We start from the raw sequence: 21293 nt of genomic DNA on the forward strand, positions 1-21293 counted from the left end.
AATGAGTAGCATTTTAAGTGAAAAACACATTTTGAGCTATAATGACCTTGAGAAGACATTTGCGCCAGACATTTTCACATGACATTTGTGGCACCCCCCAATAGTCATAATAACCAAATTTCGTCAAAATTGACAAACGAATATGGCTACGATGGCTCATTATACGATTGGTAGAAGAAAGAAAGAAAGAAAGAAACAAGAGCTATATATAACGTCATGCGAGACATGACATACAAGCCGACCTGTTAATGGGTCAAGTTTGAGCAATTTAGAAATTTGACCTTTGACCCCTAAACTTTGACCTTTTGGGGTATAAATATTTTTAACATGTTTAGAATGTCGTAAGAATAATTCCTGTTGAATTTGAGCTCGATTGGACCAATTTCGAAAGTTTACCTTTGACCCCTATAACCTGACCCCTGGGTCACGGATGGGGTCATCTGCTCTTGCATTGTGCTTAGGATGTCATAAGAAATATTCCTGGTGAATTTCAGCTTAATCGGAACTTATACATGGATTTTGATTTTTTAAATTATTGATTGACCTTTTTACCCCCTTATTGACCTTTGACCTCAATGAAAAAAAACCTTACGTACACCGACAAAATCCATTGTTCCAATTTTAATTAAAAAATTCTAACATGTTTAGTTCTTGAGGTAAAAATTCTTGAAGTTATTCAGCTAAAAACAGGAAGTGACCCCTTAATGACCTTTGACCCCCAAAATAAAAAATACCATGCATACATCAGGGAACACTGATTCATGTATGATGGTTATATTATTCTGGTCTGTTTATCTTTTGAGATAAATTTTTTTGAACATTTTTGATAATTTTGGTTTTTGACCGGAAGTGACCCCTTAATGACCTTTGACCCCAAAACTGTAGGCATCCTAAAGACCCTGGCTAGTAGCGATGCATGTGTGCTAATGGCGACTCTCTGCTATGTAATTTGTAAAGACAGTGATTTTTTGAATATTTTTTAAACTTTGACCGGAAATGACCCCTTAATGACCTTTGACCTCAAATCTGTTTTCAAATTTTGAGCACTGGTTAACATTAATTCATATGCATGAGTCACATGATCATTGCATGTAATTTGTGGAAGGAGTAGCATTTTTTGTGAAATCAACATTTTTGGCCATAAGGTCAAGGTCAAAGGTCACAGTCAGGTTAAAGTCAAATGTAAGGTTTGGCCTAGTCCAGTGGTCATTTGGCTCAAGTATGGTTGAAATCTGTCGAAGCATAAGAGAGCTAAGGCGAAACGTGGCAAGTCACGCAAAATGTCACGAGTTGCCAGAAGAAAGAAAGAAGAAAGAAAGAATTAGAAGAAGACAGAACAAGCCGACGTTCGTCGTCGGCTTGTAAGAAAGAAAGAATCAGAATCTAAGAAAAAGAGACCCTTAGCCAAATGCCATTTGGCTAAGGTAAGAAAGCAAGAAACAACAAAGTAAGAAAGTAAGAAACATAATAAAACTAGTGGCAAATGGTGGTCATAGACCACAAACCTAGCTGGGGTGTGTTGGTGTTGTGGAGGTATCTGACCCCTGCAAAATGTTCCAAAAATGTTCCCCTGGTCATGAGGTTTGTTGGCACCGAGTTTTAATCCCGTACTCTTTACAGATGTCCAGAAAATGCAATTTTAAGATTTGACCCCAGATGACCTTTGACCTGACCCCTGTAAAATGTTCCCCTGTTCATCAAGTTTGTTTTCACCGAGTTTGATCCCCGTACCCCTTACAGATGTCCAGAAAATTCATTTCTAAGATTTGACCTCTGGATGACCTTTGACCTGACCCCTGCAAAATGTTCCTCTGGTCATGAGATTTGTTGTCCCTGAGTTTGAGCCCCATACCCCTTACAGATATCCAGAAAATGAAATTATAAGATTTAACCCCAGATAACCGTTGACCTGAGCCCTGCAAAGTGTTCTAAAATGTTCCCCTGATCATTAAGTTTGTTGTCACCAAATTTGAGCCCCCGTACCCCTTACAGATGTCCAGGAAATGCATTTCTAAAATTTGACCTCTGCATGATCTTTGACCTGACCCCTGCAAAATGTTCCACTGGTCATTTGATTTGTTGTCACCGAGTTTGAGCCCCATACCCCTTGTATGGGGTCCAGATGTCCAGATAATGCAATTTCAAGATTGTACCCCTTTAATGACCTTTGACCCCAATTCTGTATGCAAGTTATAGGCGTGTGGTATAGCCGATGCATATATGCAAATCACATCATTGTACTATATAATATGTGACAGAAGAAGCATTTTGAAGGTATTTGGTTATATACCGGAAATACCCCCTTAATGACCTTTGACTCCAATTCTGTTTAGACACTATGGGCACTGGACATAGCCGATACATATGTGCAAGTTACGTAATTGTAGGGTGTAACATGTAGGAGGAGACGCATTTTGAAGTTTGTTGGCAGAAGAAAGAAAGAACTAGACATGTACATAACTGTGGTCTAAGACCACGAACATAGCCGTGGTGTGACCGATAATGACCCTTGACCCCAAAATCTCCGAACACAACATAGACATTGGCTAATGCCAATGCATGTTAACACGCGGCACCCCTATAGCTGCTATGTTATTGTGCTGAAGAGACATTTTGAAGGACAAGGGAGTAATAACGAGATCTGATTGCGTTCGCCTGCGACCGCGAGCATGCACAGTCAGCAGTGACAAATGAGTTATGACCCCGAATCTGTGAGAACCGGAAGTGATCCCTTAATTACCTTTGACCCCGCAAAAATATTACATAGTGCTTAGGATGTCATAAGGAATATTCCTGGTGAATTTCAGCTTAATCGGAACTTATACATGGATTTTGATTTTTTTTAAAATTTATGATTGACCTTTTGACCCCCTTAATGACCTTTTACCTCAATGAAAAAAAACCTTATGTACACCGACAAAATGCATTGTTCCAATTTTAATTAAAAAATTCTAATTTGTTTAGTTGTCGAGATAAAAATTCTTGAAGTTATTTAGCTAAAACAGGAAGTGACCCTTAATGACCTTTGACCCCCAAAATAAAAATACCATGCATACATCAGGTAACACTGATTCATGTATGATGATTATATTACTCTGGTCTGTTTACATTTTGAGATAGAAAAATTTTAAAACTTTTTTGATAATTTTGGTTTTTGACCCCAAAACTGTAGGCATCCTAAAGACCCTAGCTAGTAGCGATGCATGTGTGCTAATGGCGACTCTCTGCTTTGTAATTTGTAAAGACAGTGATTTTTACCGGAAGTGACCCCTTAATGACCTTTGACCCCAAATCTGTGAGGACCCCATAGACACTGGGTAATGACCATGCATGTGTGTAAGTGTCGTTACTGTCCTACGTTAGCTGTGGGAGAAGAAGCATTTTGAGTTAAAATCACGTTTTTTACCCCTATGAGCCCTACGTGACCTTTGACCCCACAAGTTTCATGTGACATGTAGGGGCATGGTCAATGATAGTTGTGACCAAGTTAGGTCAAAATCGGTGTAAGCATGTCAGTGCTAGAGCAAATATAAAGGTCGACAGAAGAAGAAAGAAAGAACTAGACTAAGCTGTGGTCTAACCCACGAACACAGCCGTGTTGTTACCCCTAATGACCTTTGACCCCAAAATATATGAAAACGGCCATAGACATTGGCTAATGTCAATGCATGGGTGCATGTGGCACCACTTTGCTATGTTACTGGTGGCAGAAGGGGCATTTTGAAGGTTTTTCGTCTCAGACCGGAAGTGACCCCTTAATGACATTTGGCCCCAAATAAAAAAAATACCACATATGAATTGGGTACCCACAATTCATGTGTGAACATACCGTTACTGTCCTATGTTTTTCTTAGCAAATAAAACATTTTGACGGTTTTTCGTTTTACACCGGAAGTGACCCCTTAATGACATTTGACCCCAAATAAAAAATACCACATATGAATTGGGTACCTGCAATTCATTTGTGAACATACTGTTACTGTCCTATGTTTTTCTTAGCAAATAAAAAAAAATTGAAGGTTTTCGTTTTATACCGGAAGTGACCCCTTAATGACATTTGACCCCAAATCTGTGAGGACCCCATAGACACTGCGTAATAACAATGCATTTATGCAAGTGGCGTTACTGTCCTACGTAATTTGTGGGAGAAGAAGCATTTTAAAGGTATTTCGTTTTGTACCGAAGTGGCCCCTTAATGACCTTTGACCCTAAATAAAAAATACCACATATACACAGGGTAACTACAATTTATGTGTGAACATACCGTTACTGTCCTATGTTTTTCTTAGCAAATAAAAAAAAAAATTGAAGGTTTTTCGTTTTATACCGGAAGTGACCCCTTAATGACCTTTGACCCCAAATCTGTGAGGACCCCATAGACACTGGATAATGGCAATGCATGTGTGCAAGTGGTGTCACTGTCCTACGTAATCTGTGAGAGAAAAAGCATTTTGAGTTGAAATCACGTTTTTGACCCCTATGACCCCTGCGTGACTTTTGACCCCACGAGTTTCATGTGACATGTAGGGGCATGGTCAATGATGGTTGTGACCAAGTTACGTCAAAATCGGTGTAAGTATGTAAGTGCTAGAGCAAATGTAGTGGTCGGCAGAAGAAGAAGAAAGAAGAAGAAAGAACCTGTAAGAAAAAAGACACAGCCGTGACTAACGTCACGGCTGTGTAACGTCACGGCTGTGTAAAGAAAGAAGATCCTGTAAGAAATAAGACACAGCCGTAGTCAACGGCTGTGTAAGAATCGGATAGAAAAACAGGACCTAGCTTGGGGGGTTGAAAACCCCCCAGCTAGGTAACAAAAAAGCATAAAAAATAACCAAGAAAAATAAGTAATTGCAAGTAAAGCAAACGAAGTCCCATTCGGCATCCATTTTACCCACAAATTAATGACACTATTAACAAAATGCATTGCCCATAAACCCACCAGTAAAGCCCATTCCATAAATAAAGTTATTTTATAAAGTTATCATTGAGGAATGTTTGATATTCATGCATGATATGCGTACTCCTTTTCAATCTTTGAAATAGCCAAACCTTCTCCGTGGACAGAGTGAAAAACGGGTACATTTCTATAAAAGAGCATATCTTCAAAAGTTGTGAGCCGATTGATATAATTGTTTTGGTTTATTAAAGCTAACGACTCAAGGTTTTTTTACATACCAAAATATATTTGATCAACTTTTCAGAAATAGGAGAAAAAGAGGGCGCAGTGAGGGGCCTCTTTTTTGGGACACCCTGTACAAACAATCACGATATTGTTTTTAATGCAGAAGCACTCTAAATAAAAATTCCTTTTACAAGGGAATGTCGATTTCAGGGTAATTTCCGAGTACATTGCATTTTCTGAGTCAACTAATGTGATATTTTCTCTGCGGAAGATTCTTTTCATCCTCATTCTTCTGAAAAGAAATGTCCTTGAGCACGTAAAATAGGGAAATAACAAAAGACAAGCCCAGAAACCTCAGCCTGATTTGTCATGAGAGATTATCACTACAGAAAAACAAGCAAATTACATAACCATCTTTTTAACTCCGACACAGTAAAGACGCTTTAGCCCCTCGGTCAAATCAACAAAAAGGCAAATATTTGCACACTTTATTCAAAAAATCCCCGATAAAGTTTTACGTATTTTGAATGCGCGATTTGGTCTTTTCAAAAAACACCAAGAACCAAAATGATACTATTAAAAAAATTCTATAAGTTTAAATAATATAATTGTTTGACGTCTTTATTGAAATTTACACTTATGTCAAACCTTGTAAAAACGACGATAGTCAACCTCACACATTAATGGTTGAATTTACATGACAAGCTCAAACAATGATTTCTTTTTTTCTCTAAACGACTTTGGGTCATCAAGCGGCTATACTATTAATATCGGCTAGAGATATGATTTCTCACAGAGCACTAACTTCTATTAAATGTTTTCAATAACATTTCATTTTGTTTCTATACAGACTATAACAATAAAAATTATACAATTGCAATTTTGATTTTTAGAAAAAAATTACAAGAAACCATGGCAACAATGTTATATGCAGTGGAATCAGTAACATCTTGACTAACAGAAAAACTTTACTTGGTTTATTTTCTAGTTCGGGCTCAAACACTATGCTCAATTAACTAAATTGTCCAGAGTTATTATTAAGAGTTGGGCCACTTTTGACATATCAAGCTTTCATCACGTAAAAGTGACTTTCATGATATTAGCAACTGCTGTTTTGCTTTTCAGAACAAAAATAAAAGGGGTCATCAGTAATACCTTGGCTAACAGAACAACCTTGCTTGGTTTCTTTCCTAGTTCAGGTTCACACGCTAGGCTTGATTTTACATATTCGCCCGAGTTGGGCCACTTTTTGCCATGTTCGCACGTATCAAGTTTGTATCGCGTAAAATAACCTTTCATTTTTTTTAAATCTTTTGACATAGTATGTCAGGCAAAATGCCTTTTATTCACATTAAATACACTATAAATATTATAACAACAAAAGTTATTGCACTGCACATAATCCATAATTATATAGTAGATGTTATAAAACAAATTTACATACATGTATATAATAAGAAAATCAAACAAATAATTTAAGCAAAATGACAGAGCCAAGAACAGACACGGAAGTCATCCAAGTAACTGTTCATCTGCGATCAACTAGCTAAAGTCATCGCAGACCAAACCTCTCATACGAAGTTCCTGCCTAAAGAGGAACACACATAACATAATTGATATATTTTGAACGATCACTGGTAATATCATTATGATAATTAAATAAAACATTTTCAACAGAAAGCCTTATGTTCTTACCAAGCCTTTGTGTAATAACCCTGTTAGCAAATTCCCAAATATATAGGAGTGGTCTTATTACAATGAAAAAAGAAGTGCTCTGGATGATCAACAGCATTACAAGTATTGCACAAATTTGTATCTTCTTTCCCCATTTTACACAATAAAACTTTTGTAGGATAAATGTTATGAATAATTTTCCAATTAAGTGAAATAAGCCTGGCCTCACTGATACAACATGGTATTGAACCCCAAATCTTTTCCCAATCAAAATTGTAATTGGGGAATCTTCTACACCAATAGTTCATACAAATTGGTGGAACATAAGTCTTATTAACCATGACATGTCTAAAAAACTTTGAAGAACAGGGACTGCATTAAAGACAATTGATTCAGTCCTAATTTGGTCTAGAATTGGTGCATTCTTCCAATCAGTGGGCAGAGCATTGCAAAGAGCGAAGTACTGAAAAAGGATGTTGCCAGTGCGCTGAATGCGGTGCCTAAAATACTCAAGTGAGTAGATTGAACCATCATCATCAAAAAGATCTTTTATAAAAATAAAGCCAGCATCAATCCAGTCTCTATAGAAAAGTGTTTTGTTAGCAGTTACAGCATCATTGTTCCAAATGATTTGATTGTGGTAATCAGATATGTCAGCTTTATTTGAAGTACATTTAGTATTGAACCAGACTTTAAACATGTTGTTATAAAAACAGGAAAGGTGTCAATTTATTAATAACATTCTTGCATACAGTGTTGATTTGGTTGAAGCTACAATTAAGATTAAACACATTCATATCCAAACCAAACTTGTTGACATAGTAAAGTGGAATGTTTTTCCAGCAAGCAGGACTAGAATTGTTTAATTTTTTGATCCAAGACATCTTTAAAGCATTGAAAAACATCTGAACCTGAAATATGTTTATACCACCTCTTTCATAATCTGCAATAATGGTGTTCCGCTTCACCGCTTCCACTCTATTCCAAATAAATTTAAAAAACATAGTGTTTAATTTCTTTACAACTCTCTCAGGAAGGTCTACAACTGGAGCAATGTATGAAAGTTGTGAAGCCAACAATGTTTTCACGATCAAGTTTCTACCAACCATTGATAGGCCTCGCATCTTCCATGCACGAATTGAACACTCGATCTTATTCATTTTATCCTCCCAATTACAAGACAAATGATTCATTGAGATACTTGGGGAGAAATACACACCAAGGATTTTAACAGTGTTATTTGGCGCTAATTTCCAGTTAACATTTCCGATGCCGAAATTATTATTTTTCAAGGACCCAATCCATACGGCATCACTTTTGGCATGATTTACTGAAAGACCAGATAAACTTGAAAAGTTATCAAATACATCCATAACCGTTTCAACACATTCAGGGTCTTTTACAAAAATGGTGGTATCATCTGCAAAAGCAGAGATGCGATTTTCTTTACGCTCATAGTTCTCAAATGGTAAAGTAATACCCTGGATTTGCTTGGATTGACGGATTTTACAAGCGAGTAACTCCACACTAAGGACGAAGATCAAAGGCGAAATCGGACAACCCTGACGTACGCCACAATTTACATCAAAGGAACTTGAGATGTGACTATTATTAATAATACAATTAGTGGTACTGGAAAAAATAACTGAAATCCATTTTCTGAACATTGAACCAAAATTCAATTTTCTGAGCGCATAAAATATAAAGTCACGTTCAATACTGTCGAATGCTTTTTTAAAATCAATACACATCATAACACCAGGTAAATTATTATTATCAACATATCTTAAAACATCTTCAATAAGGCGGATATTTTCGTGTATACTTCTACCCTTAACAAAACCATTCTGATCAGTATTCACAACAGACTGAACAATGTTTTTAATACGAGCTATCTTATAATCAATATTCAACAAAGCAATTGGACGCCAGTTATTAAGGGAATCCCGGGAAAATAACCTTTCATGCTTATCGTCAAAGATTTTAGAACAAAAGCAAAGGTTTTTCATGCTTTTCTTTCACTTAATTATCAGTTGTTTTAGGACTACTTTACACAGTAGGCCATATCATCGCTTGTAGACCACCGATTTGATAGAAATCAAGCTTATGTAGTAGCTTAAGAAATACCTTGAGGACCAAGTAAAACTTAATGTAATCAATAAGTGATATGTTTGCCTAATTGTTTTTAAATTGTATTTTATTGGTTACAACCTGTATATTAAGGGCTGGGGTATGAACGTTTGGACAGTATTTATTTTGGGACATTAGTGCACATCAGACATATCGAATTGCATTCTGAATACGAAGAATGTCCTTCTGATATCAAATAATTTTCATTTTTTGAAATTCGCAATTTAATACACATTTTATGGCAAATCATTAAAAATTGATATTTTTGATATTTAACAGTACTCGAAGTAAACTTTATAAATCTGATGATTTATACTTAAAGTGTATGTAGGTGGGATGAAAAGCCGACGATCAATTGAAAATTTTGACCTTTTGTATTGAATATATGGATTTTTTTTCCAAAACACCAAAAAATTAGGTCTTTTGGGAAAAAATCCATATCTTCAATATGAAAGGTCAAAATTTTCAATTGACCGTCGGCTTTTCCTCCCAGCTACATACACTTTAAGAATATATCATTAGAAAAATATAATTTACTTCAAGGACTGTTATATATCAAAAATTTGAAAAATATGTAATTTTTATAATTTGTCATAAAATTTGTATTATATTGTGATTTTCAAAAATGAAAATTATTTGATATCAGAAAGACATGCTTCGTATTCAGAATGCAATTCGATAGGTCTGAGGTGCTCTCATGTCCCACAAAAATACTGTCGAAACGCAATAAACGCTCATTCCGGATCCCTTAAGTGTTTTCAATAACCATTCATTTAGTGATAACCACTCAACATATCAATCCTATGGTTGAAAGCATTTACCCATATAACGGCTCACTGCACTGAATAACAAGTTGGAAAGCGTCCGTGAGATTTTGACCTACAATTATGAGTTTATATATTAAATTATCCATATAATACTTCAATTTGCAATTTAATACTGATTTTCTTACAAGCCACATTGGTAATTCAGATGGGCAATTATTCGAATAAATGAAACTTTTTGTTCGTGATAGCACTTAAAATGAATATAATAACAATCAATTTAGCAATCAATATTAGATGGATTTGTAGCAGTTCATACTGTAATACAATGCAGTGGCAATCCAAGCCCGCCGGCAATAAGTGAGGTGGTGGGGGAGGGTGGGGTGCGTTGTCAGTTGCGACGGAAGCATTATAATTTAGGGGAGGGCGAGCATATTTTGTTCTAGTTTTACTGGGACATTTGTACTCTTAAGGGGGTACTACACCCATTGAATTTTTTTGCCGTTTTTTGCATTTTGTGAAGAAATGAGAAAAAAATGGTCAAAGTGGTATGCAAAATGAAGGGGCAAATCTTCTCGTTCTATTGGTGGCATCGGTATCAATGTAGCTTACATGCTTTTAAAGGTAGAAGCCCGGAAGAGGTACATAGGCCTACATTCACGGAATCGAGTTTCTTGAGAATTTCAGAATTGCTACCGTGAATCCAATAACACACACATGTTAAGCATTTATGACAGACGCTAAAAGTATTAAAATGATTTTTTGGGGAAATTAATTAATTATGCACAGCTTTGAAAACATTCATATGCATCAATTTCATGTTATCAATGAAATTAAACTTATTTTCCCCCTTCCAGTTGACAATGATATGCAAAATTTGTGTTCGCAAGGCAGCATATTTGTTTCAGGTTTGATAAGGTTGAAATTAAAGAACAGTCAATGCCTTGGTTTTCAGTATTAGGAGAATTTTTGCTCAGTTTTCTGAGGAAATACGGGAAGCTTACGAAACATGATTTATAATGCATTTGTAATGTGAATCGATATGTTCACAATGATAACAGCTCAATGGAACATCCTACTCTTTCACTTGTAGTATTACAGTTTCGTCACTTACCTGTAGCGCATGCTGAAATCCTTCCACTTTAAGAAAATCCAGTATAAATCCATGAAAAAAATGACGAAACTCACTGTATTCGCTTGCCGAAAGACTTCCGCATACAGACATCACAGACGCCATGATTTGGTTTTTCTAGCGGTGGGCGATTCGATACCATTTTGGTATCGGTCATTTTGCGATACAATACTTTTATTTTTATGGAACGTAGGCCTATTGAAAACAAAAATAATTATTCGAAAATTGAAAAAAAATATTTAAAAAAAATCTTTCATTCTCTATTAGCAACTTCAGGTAGCGAATACATTTTTTGTGGTACAGTGATTTAATTCCAATGGATTGTCCCCGGGATTGTCTATGGGATACACTCATCGGCATACCATGGCGTGATATTTCGAGTGATAGAGGTGAAGTTTATGATGTGTTTTTTTTTTCAAATTTCCAATGTTTTTCGCATCCAAATGTATTAGGAACTTTCATAATGATTGCATATTAAAGACCCATTCAGTGATCCCAGCGCAAGTGTAAAAAAAATAAAATTGTTTGAAGGATATAAGTCATTCAAATTGTCATTTGGTATTTTTGAAATGACAAATTTGGCAAAAAACGAAAAAAACCCCAGCAGTACTGACGAAGTTGAACCCACATTCAAATACACGTAGCTAATTTAGATACTATCAGTATCTAAATTACAGATTCGTGTAAAATGCCTTTCGGCTGAACCACTCGCAGACTATGTTTAGCACATCTATGACAATGACAAAGGTACCAAAATCTGAATTTTGATGATTTTTACTATCGTTTGGAAGTAGGTCCTATAATAATGGCCTGCGATTATTTTAGGCATTGGACTTGAAGGCGGGTCCGCATCCTAAAAGCATGTGAAAATTACTGTGCGGCCCCGCCGATACAGGGTCCGTCACATTTTGCCACCAAAGTCATTATTCCTACCGACTTCATCCCGGCGATCTGCACGGCTTTTACCATGTTTACGAATCTCGAATTTTGCAAATTGAGTTCGGGCCCTTTTTTTTAGTAATTGTTTTGAATGGTGTAAAAATGATGCACCAAATGGCTTGAATTGGACCTTCATTTTGCAAAAGAAATGATTTTTCAAACTTCTCAGGAGGGAACATCCGTCCTCAGACAACGTAGTGGATAAACATATGACCATTTTCACTCTTCTTTCGACATTTGCAAATTTCCTATGTTAACACAATTTATAGAGAATTAATTTTACAAAGTTGCGGCTTTTTCAACTAAAATTTTACACTATAGCCTAATAGTGCCAAAATTATCCACCATTCAATTAGATCTTCATTTTGCACAAGTTTCTTACTTCTGAGGGGGGAACATCCCCCTCAGACAACCCCCTGCGTCGCGCAAGCGCGCTCCGCGGCCATTTTTTTTTTCATTTTATTTTATTTTTTCTAAAAATTCGGCCCCACCCCCGACTGCTCTAGATCGACAATCGGTACCAAAAGCTGGTATCGCCCATCCCTATGGAGATTGACTACGTGCTATCGCTAAATAAAAAATCCCTTAAAAAGGGATGAATAAGCGTCCTTATCAACCAATCAACTTTAAGACAAATAGGTGAAAAAGGACACTTTCACGATGTTTTTTCATAATTTTTTTTATTTCACATGATCCGTGCATATATCGCCTAGCTATCAATGAAAAAACATTTTTAGACCAATCAAACCAATATATGGGTGTAGTACGCCCTTAACCCAACATGAAAGTGAGTTTTGCTATTTGATGGGCTATAAATAGTGCGCACGAAGTGTTCAACAATTTGCAATTTTACCCTAAATTTACCCAAAACACGTGTTTTTTAAGCTAAAAAGGAATTTGCACAGGACAATTATTGCTTCATGTTATCTTCTAGTTGGATTTTCAGGGGGTATCCCTCCATGGAAAAAATTAGGGGGTGAACGTGTCCCCTCCGTCCACCAGCTTCCGCCGCCTCTATGTGCGTGATGGGCCAGAAAAAAAAAAATTAAAGAAAGGAGGTCCTTGTTCATTTTCATCGGTTAATATAGAGAGTGTTGAAAAATATTTTGCGTCGTCAGATTTTCGGCGCGGGCGAACATATTTTCGGGGTAACCATTTCACAATACGGTAAAATTAGGCAAAAACAGGGACCGTACCTCACGGTACATATCCATGGGCCCGTAATGACTACCGGATGCTCTGAGTGGCATAACAATATTAAATGGTCCGATAAAAATTCTATTTAAACCAATGTAATCTGGAACAAATGGAACTAGTTATATTTCATATAAATCACTGTAACTTTGGATGTGCATGATCAAATGAGATTAAGGTAAAGCAATGTGTTGGGAATCGGGCTATTTAATGATGTGCTTTAGACGTCAAAGAAATGGTTTCTATTATTTTTGTTTTCTAGACTCTGTCATTTGTTGAGAAACACCCTAATGCCCACTTAAAAATTATTTAGATTTTGGCCACCATTTTATCATGAACAGTCCGGGTCAACTGAACATTAGGCAACATTCTCTGCAACTCTTCAGAATTTGGCAGATTAGGCCTATCCCTATAGTAAATTGGACATGGTGACTTCTAAAATTATTGATCTTGTAATATTATCCTTTTGCATACTTTAATACATCTATTTGGAAATGTGTCACCAGGAATAAAACACATAAGATTCATCAAGAGAAAATGTTATTTTAATAAAAAAACACATTTTAAGGGTTTTTAAATAAATTTAAATATTCAAATTAGGCTATTTCAAATGTGTCTATTTTTCAACATATTACTGAATGTATATCCATGTATACCGATTTATACTTTCTTTAAAGTCTTAATTAGGAAATAACGATTATATTATTCGAATTAGAGTAATGTAATGTGGAATAACATGTTTCCAAATCAGGCAGTTGGCCTGGATTGATGAATTTGTACAATGTCGCTGTGGCAGAGGATTCTAGAAATCCTATAAAGGAAAATTGACGAATTATTGCTTTTGTTGATTTTTTCAGAAAGAATCAAATGTTTAAATTCAAAACACTGTCTTATGTTGGACATGACCAGTTCTGCTTTTAACTTTTTAAGTCCTCGATCTGATAGCGGCGAGCCGCTGTATCAAGGCAATTTAATTTCTTACCAGGGAGATTTCAGCACAAGTTTGGTACGTGTAGAGGCTTCTTCAGAAAGCTAGGTTTGAACTAGATACGCTATTATAGACTAGAGTTCATTTCATTCAGCTGCGAAGCAGGCGACTACAAAGTGGTAATGGCATATGGTAGAAAAAAGTTTTCAAAGTCCCCCAACAGGTTTTGCACATAAGTCAAACGTGTAGCAAAAGTCGTTATGTTCCTTGCTTATGGACGTGTTTCATTATACGTCACAATCTTAACTTAATTGACCTGCATTACGGTTTGAATATTTGGTTTACAGCTGGATGCTAAAGGTAACGCTGCAAAGAGCCTTACGGTTGAAGCAACTCTGGAAGACCCGGGATCTGTAGAAGAAGAGCAGGTAAGCATCACAATCAAAACGAGATACACAAACATCTCTCTGGCAGCATACTTGTGTAGTATAGTGTGGTGTTTATCCGGAGCATGTGGGGCATGTATATTACTGATTCCAACTTGGAAACGTTTAGAAATTCATTTTACTTTTTTACAGTAAATTATTGATAGCGATAAATCGGCGAACATGAACACCGTCAAATCTAGATTCATGTATGGATACGATTCAAAAGTATAATATCAGTTCCGGAAGGCCAGTCAGACAGACGGGTATTACTGGGCGATAGTCAGAAGGGTCATTAGTCCGAAAACCCAATAAGAGTCGTAATAACCAAATCCTTACCCTAAACCTAAACATCACCCTAACCCTAACATATAGCATACCCTGCAAATAATAATAATAATAATAATAATAAACGTTATAAACGTGTTTGTGAATATGTGTTTTGGTTTGGTCAAAACGTTTTCATAACATTTAAATGTCGGGTTATATAAAGATCAGGAGTAGACAACGTTTTAACACGTTTTATATGAAAAAAAACCCACAACAAATGTTTAAATGTTATTGTAAAACTATTTGTTTGCAAACATTCCTGCTGCTCTTTCCGGTCCGAGATTGGGACTTCTTCTACACTCAGAGAAATATTCACACGTTATGTAAAAAAACACGATGTAAATTAAATTATACACAATATATGTACAAGTTTGTCACAAACTTTTACCATGCCAGTTTGTAAATGCTTCAAATACATATTTGAACTGTACCGAAGCTAGTTTACCTAGTTTGTGTAATCATTGCATGAAATTAAGTAAAATGTCAGCCAAAAATACTTCGCTGATTGGAGAAAATCTACCTAACGTGTTATGTTAAAACAAGTCACCGTGTTCTCTACTCCGAATATGAAAAAAGTTCTCTATTAGGAATATGAAAAAAAATTCTTTATTCCGAAATCTAAATAGGGTTATTTATTCCGAAATGAGTCACCGTGATCTCTATTCCGAATTATAAAAAGGGTTCATTTTTCCGAATCATGTTTGCGCCCTCTAGCAAGGTCCTTCGAAGTTGACCAAAGCACCACTAAACCAATGTGTCATGTGTGGAAGAACTGTAACAAATGTCTATTTTTTAAATAAAAAATTCGATAGAGGTATCTGGAGTTCCTCTGATTACTTGTGATGGTAGAGAATAGTTTGAAGTTTGTAACTGTGGAGTCTGCAATGTTTTGCACGTGAAGAACAATTATAGAAAATTAGCTAATTTGCATACAATTTGCATGGTCACCGTCATCATGCATGGTCATCAAGTATATTGCTACACTCAGAGAAATATTCACACGTTATGTAAAAAAAACACGATGTAAATTAAATTATACACAATATATGTACAAGTTTGTCACAAACTTTTACCATGCCAGTTTGTAAATGCTTCAAATACATGTTTGAACTGTACCGAAGCTAGTTTACCTAGTTTGTGTAATCATTGCATGAAATTAAGTAAAATGTCAGCCAAAAATACTTCGCTGATTGGAGAAAATCTACCTAAAACGTGTTATGTAAATCGACACACGTGTAGTTTTTACCTATTTCATGTAAGAAATTATAGCGCAGACCGAAAGCAATGGTGGACTCGACGTGTGTGTGATCGGGTAGCCGGCTGAAACTTCATTCAAATAGGTAGGTTTCGGAGTCATTAAACTTGAACCAAACTGGAGATTCGTTCGATAAGTTATGCATGGATTTCTTTGAGACTTTAAAAATGTGGGTTCATTTTGATAGATTGATCAACATTAGAATTGACATGCACAGCACCGGGACATTGCAGCGATCATGTCTTACGAGCCCGAGTAGGACAACCATTACAGTACAATGCTGTACTCTATACAGCGCCCGGACACTGCGTGTATCTAGCACACTGTGTGTACGTGTTGAGATAGATAACAAATACCATACGGACAGTGTAGCCGTGATATGCATTGAAATGCTTTCGATAATGTAGCCTAGTGTACCAAGTGTGGGACTCGAATTAGCCCTTACTGAACTAGATCTCACTGAATCTCACTATGAAAATCGCTGCTCGTGCACGCATTGCACGTGACTTGATGACGCAATCAGCCTAAGTCATATATGCCCAGGGAATCGTTGGCCGGGCCAACGTCACCTGTGTGGCCACATGCTGGGGATCTTCTGCGTGGCATGCGAGGGGTCCGAGGTTCGAATCCCGCGGGTGAAAAGTGACTTCTTTCTTCATCTTCTCTCCTTTTTCGTTTCTTTTTTCCCTTCCGATAGCAAAAATCCCTTGTGTTCAGTTAGGGTTATGCTTGAAGCGACAATGCATTTATATTGTGTTATAGCATTGTATATCGTACATGCACATTGAGAGAGAAATGCTACATTGAACATTAACTAGATAGCGGGGTGAACTGATAGAAAAGAAAAGAAAAACAAAATAAAATACTTCATGCATGAAATTGTATTGTTGAATGAATCTGACAGTTGACCAAGATTTGATGACTTCAAACCTATCATGAATTATGTTTCAGCATAAAATAAAACAAAGAAAGAAAGAAAGAAAGAAAGCCCCAACCCTATTGACCTGTTTTTTTTGCATAAATGTTATGTATTTTTTACATAATTTGTGTAAAATATTACATAACAATTATGCAGTAAAATACCTAATAGCTGAGGTAAACAATCTACATAAAATTTATGTAAATATTTTACATAATTTGTAAGTATTTTTTTTACTTATCTGCTATGTTTTTTTACATAATTCATGGTTATGTAAAAAATACCTATTTGTTTTGGAGTTCTATACGTACATCGAAGTTGTGTAAAATTTTACATAATTTATGTATTTTTTTTCTGTGAGTGTAGTTCCATCTGTTTATTGTACATTACCTATACTGTGATTTAAAGGTTGTTCTTTTACCTGGTGGGATGGGCACTTCAAAATCGATACATGGATAAGGCTGATATTTTCAAAGTAAGGGCCATAAGGTGAGATTTTGACTTTTGGGTCTATATTATGGCTCATTGGGTAAGAATATAATGAGTATTGAATTGCGTGTTCTAAATGGCTTCAAATTGCTTTGTTATTTAAAAACAAGCTACAAAAGTAGCACAGCAAGTTGCCATTCAAGTTAGAAAAGTTTGGGTCGTTGGGTGACAGTTGCAAGTAGAAGAGTATTGGTTTGAAAAAAAATATGGGTCACTGGATGACAGAGATGCTGCAAAAGGGGCCTATACAGCCCGATAACAGCCCAAATATGACCAGGGCGTTACATTCGCTAATAGCCTGGAAGTATGTAGTCCTCTTGACACGTGACTGTTGCAATATGATGTTTTGCAATATATTACAGCTTTGTTACAGCATGGTATATTTTAAGTTTACCTTTGGTCCTGTTACTTGTCAGCTAATCCTATTTGTTTTTAATTGGTGTAGAACCTTCCACCTTAACTTTGAACTTCTATTGGTATCGGATATCAACCTTTGAGCAAGCACTCTACATGGCCTAACCATAATTGTCCCGATAATTATTGTCAAGGATGGTACGAGCACCAGTGAAAGTCAAAGAATATAGTTCCTGAGTATGTAAACTACAAATGCCCACCCCACCAAGATCTTTCCTTGCTGGAAGTCTGAAGAATCATCACTTAAAAATACAGTAGAAAGAATTATGCACACTGTAAGCTTGTCACCATTGACGGAAATACCAGTTACTATTAGGATGACTTAAACCTATTTCTGCTTCCAGAGGCTAGAGGTCTACATTAATAATGTGATCATGTAATTATTATTTGCACTTTGATAGGCCTGTAAAATGATAACATTTTTGCATAACATGAATGGAAATTTTTTAAGAATATAGAAAGTTAAAAAACCTACACAAAACCGTTTGTTTGATAAATAACGTGCAAAGGGATCATGATGAAGCAAACTCGGTGTATATTTTGTTATGGAAAGAAAAATGGACCCTATTCTCTGTGAAAAAGAAAAGGGCACTTGCTACTTTGAATGACTCTACGTCTACGCTTAAGGGTTCTACTGTATGTTCAATTAGCTTAGATTCTTGAATTTTTAAGATATTTGAAAAAATAAAAAAATGTGGTCAAAGTCATCAAAGAAAAGTGTTAGCACAGCCTTAGACCTAACGTTATTTATACTTTTCAAATTCTAAAGTTTAATTTAAAACCCCATTTCTTTTCAATTTTGGTCTTTTCCCGCGATATATTTTATAAAAAGCCGTAGAACGTCGGGTACCATAAACTTTTTTGAATCAATCCATTTAGAGCAATGGGGACGAATGCGCAGAGATAGTATTTATTCGAACATCAGGAAGTATTGTCCAGCAAAATATTTGCTGTTGAAACATTACGTTATTATTTATGAACTAGGGATTTCTAATAGGCCCAGCTTATATAAATACATTCCTTGCGTATTTATTTATTTATTTATTTATTTATTTATTTATTTATTTATTTATTTATTTATTTATTTATTTATTTATTTATTTATTTATTTATTTATGTCTGAGAATGTATCTGAAAAGGTGTAGGCCTATTATAAAACTACACATTTATTTTCAATTTGTTATTTCGTTTTGTTTGTTGAATACAAACCGAAAAAACTGTGAAACAAAAGAACATTTGTACAAGAAAATATTATTTAAATTAATCAGGTTACAGAAAACAATTCTTGTAAAGTCACTGTATCTGAAAATGACAAGCGAATGCTGATATTCTTGGGAAGGAATGGTGGTATTTTATTGTGCGAATACAAACAATTGTATTCTGTATATAGAATTGTTTTCTGTAACCTGATTGATTTAAATAATATTTTCTTGTACAAAAGTTCTTTTGTTTCACAGTTGTTTTTTTCAGTTTGTATTTTATTGTGCGAAAATATTGTTGAAATAAGAACGAAATCCATAATTTTAATGTCATTGTTTAGGAAAAATAACGCTCAGAATAATGTATAAAACGTAATCGCGCCATATAATTTCGTGTAACAAAAACCGGTGAACCACCATCACCTATAGAACCTATCCAATAACCGGAACGGTATAACAATTCTCGCTATTCACAATAAGGGCGCCGCCAGCGGTTTGCGATGTAATCGTGATGTATCATGGGAAAAGGTCGACATCCAAGTCCGCGCAATACGAATATCACCATGCTATTACATAGGAACACGTGACAATATTTTTTTAGTTTGTCAAAATAAAAGTGTTACACGCGAATCGATACTCAATAACACTTAATAATGTGATTTGAAATGTGCACAATTAATTTTTGCTCTATCGATTTGCGTGTAATACCGTTATATTGACAAACTAAAAAATATTGTCACGTGTAAATAGCATGGTAATATGTGATGCGATCAAGCAAAATCAGTCGGAACTCGGAAATATCAAATTTTGAGTTTCTGATAGGATAGTAAAAAGCATTTACAAAGCTGGATTTTGCAGAAAACCCCATTGAAATTGAACAACCAGTTCCAAAGATATGGGCGATTAAAGAGTTTCCAAAACAATAGGAATCAAAAGGAAATAGTTCCTTTGTTTGGCTATATCTCAAAATCAATATTTCCGAGTTCCGACTGATTTTGCTTGATCGCATCACATATCCGTATTGCGCGGACTTGGATGTCGACCTTTTCCCATGATACATCACGATTACATCGCAAACCGCTGGCGGCGCCCTTATTGTGAATAGCGAGAATTGAAATGGCAGGACAGATTGGTGGACAGATTGTTTTGCTAAATTGGATAGGGTCTATGCCCTAAGTTGAGAATGGACCGTCCCACTCGATTTGTAAAAAGGTCGCGAACCCTTTCGGTGGACCCAAGTAACTGCCTAAAATGAGGCGAAATTGAAAAGAAATGGGGTTTTGAATTGAACTTTGTAATTTGAAAAGTATAAATCACGTTAGGTCTAAGGCTGTGCTAACACTTTTCTTTGATGATTTTGGCCACAAGTTTTTATTTTTTCAAATATCTTAAAAATTCAAGAATCTAAGCTAATTGAACAGACAGTAGAACCCTTAAGCGTAGACGTAGAGTCATTCAAAGTAGCAAGTGCCCTAAGCTAATTGAACAGACAGTAGCGATCTTGCTTCTCAAAATTTCATCAATCGGAATGCAATCATGCATTATGAAAAGAAAAATAGTTTCCTCGGCTTCAACAGGACGCGAACCAGCGCTGTTGCTTCCATCCTCCGTGATTATAAGTCTGACGCCTTATCGACTTCGCCAACTACGTAACTTTTAATCACCCATTCGAGTTACGCAAACATAAAATGGCGAAGGATTAGCCATGAGTACTCTATACTGATAAATAGATGCTCTGTTGATACCTTAGTACGGGTGTATACGATACCACTTTGTGGGAGCACCCACTGTATAACCCAAACCACGAAGCTTCATGATCAAACTTAAACGGTAAGAATGACGTGAAGGTCTCCTTACAACTTTGTCACATGTCAGATCATGAGGTTTAGTTTAGTTTTAGTTTTAGTTTATTAATTTTATTGGACAAAATACACTGACCAAAAGTAATGTTGATGCCATTTACCTAAATCAAAGTTGTTTAAGTGTTGTGCATCCTTAATCATTGCACTCCTATGGCATGTTTGTTTTAGTGATGAGCGCCCTTGAAGTATTAAAGCTAAAAATAGCTTGTCACCCTGCAGCATGTGTGATTTCACTGGAGGCTGCCATCTTGTATTTTGAAGTATTGTTGTGCAAAAGCTCTCGGTAAAGACACAATTAATCTTTACCTGAACCAACATAATTATTATTTGTGACAAGAACAAGAAGAAGAATAGCAAGTGAAGATAATAAACATCATCAAGATACGTTTCAGCTAAAGTGTATCCTTGGATTTGTGATGATTTGTGTCACTTTTTGTTGTTGGTTCCGAGTCATCGAAGATTGTATTATTTAGTACCAAGCTTCTGCTAACCAGGGGAGCAATCCAAGTTTGCCCCT

Source organism: Amphiura filiformis, chromosome 11 (assembly GCF_039555335.1).
Source record: "Amphiura filiformis chromosome 11, Afil_fr2py, whole genome shotgun sequence".
In the NCBI taxonomy this organism is placed as follows: domain Eukaryota; kingdom Metazoa; phylum Echinodermata; class Ophiuroidea; order Amphilepidida; family Amphiuridae; genus Amphiura; species Amphiura filiformis.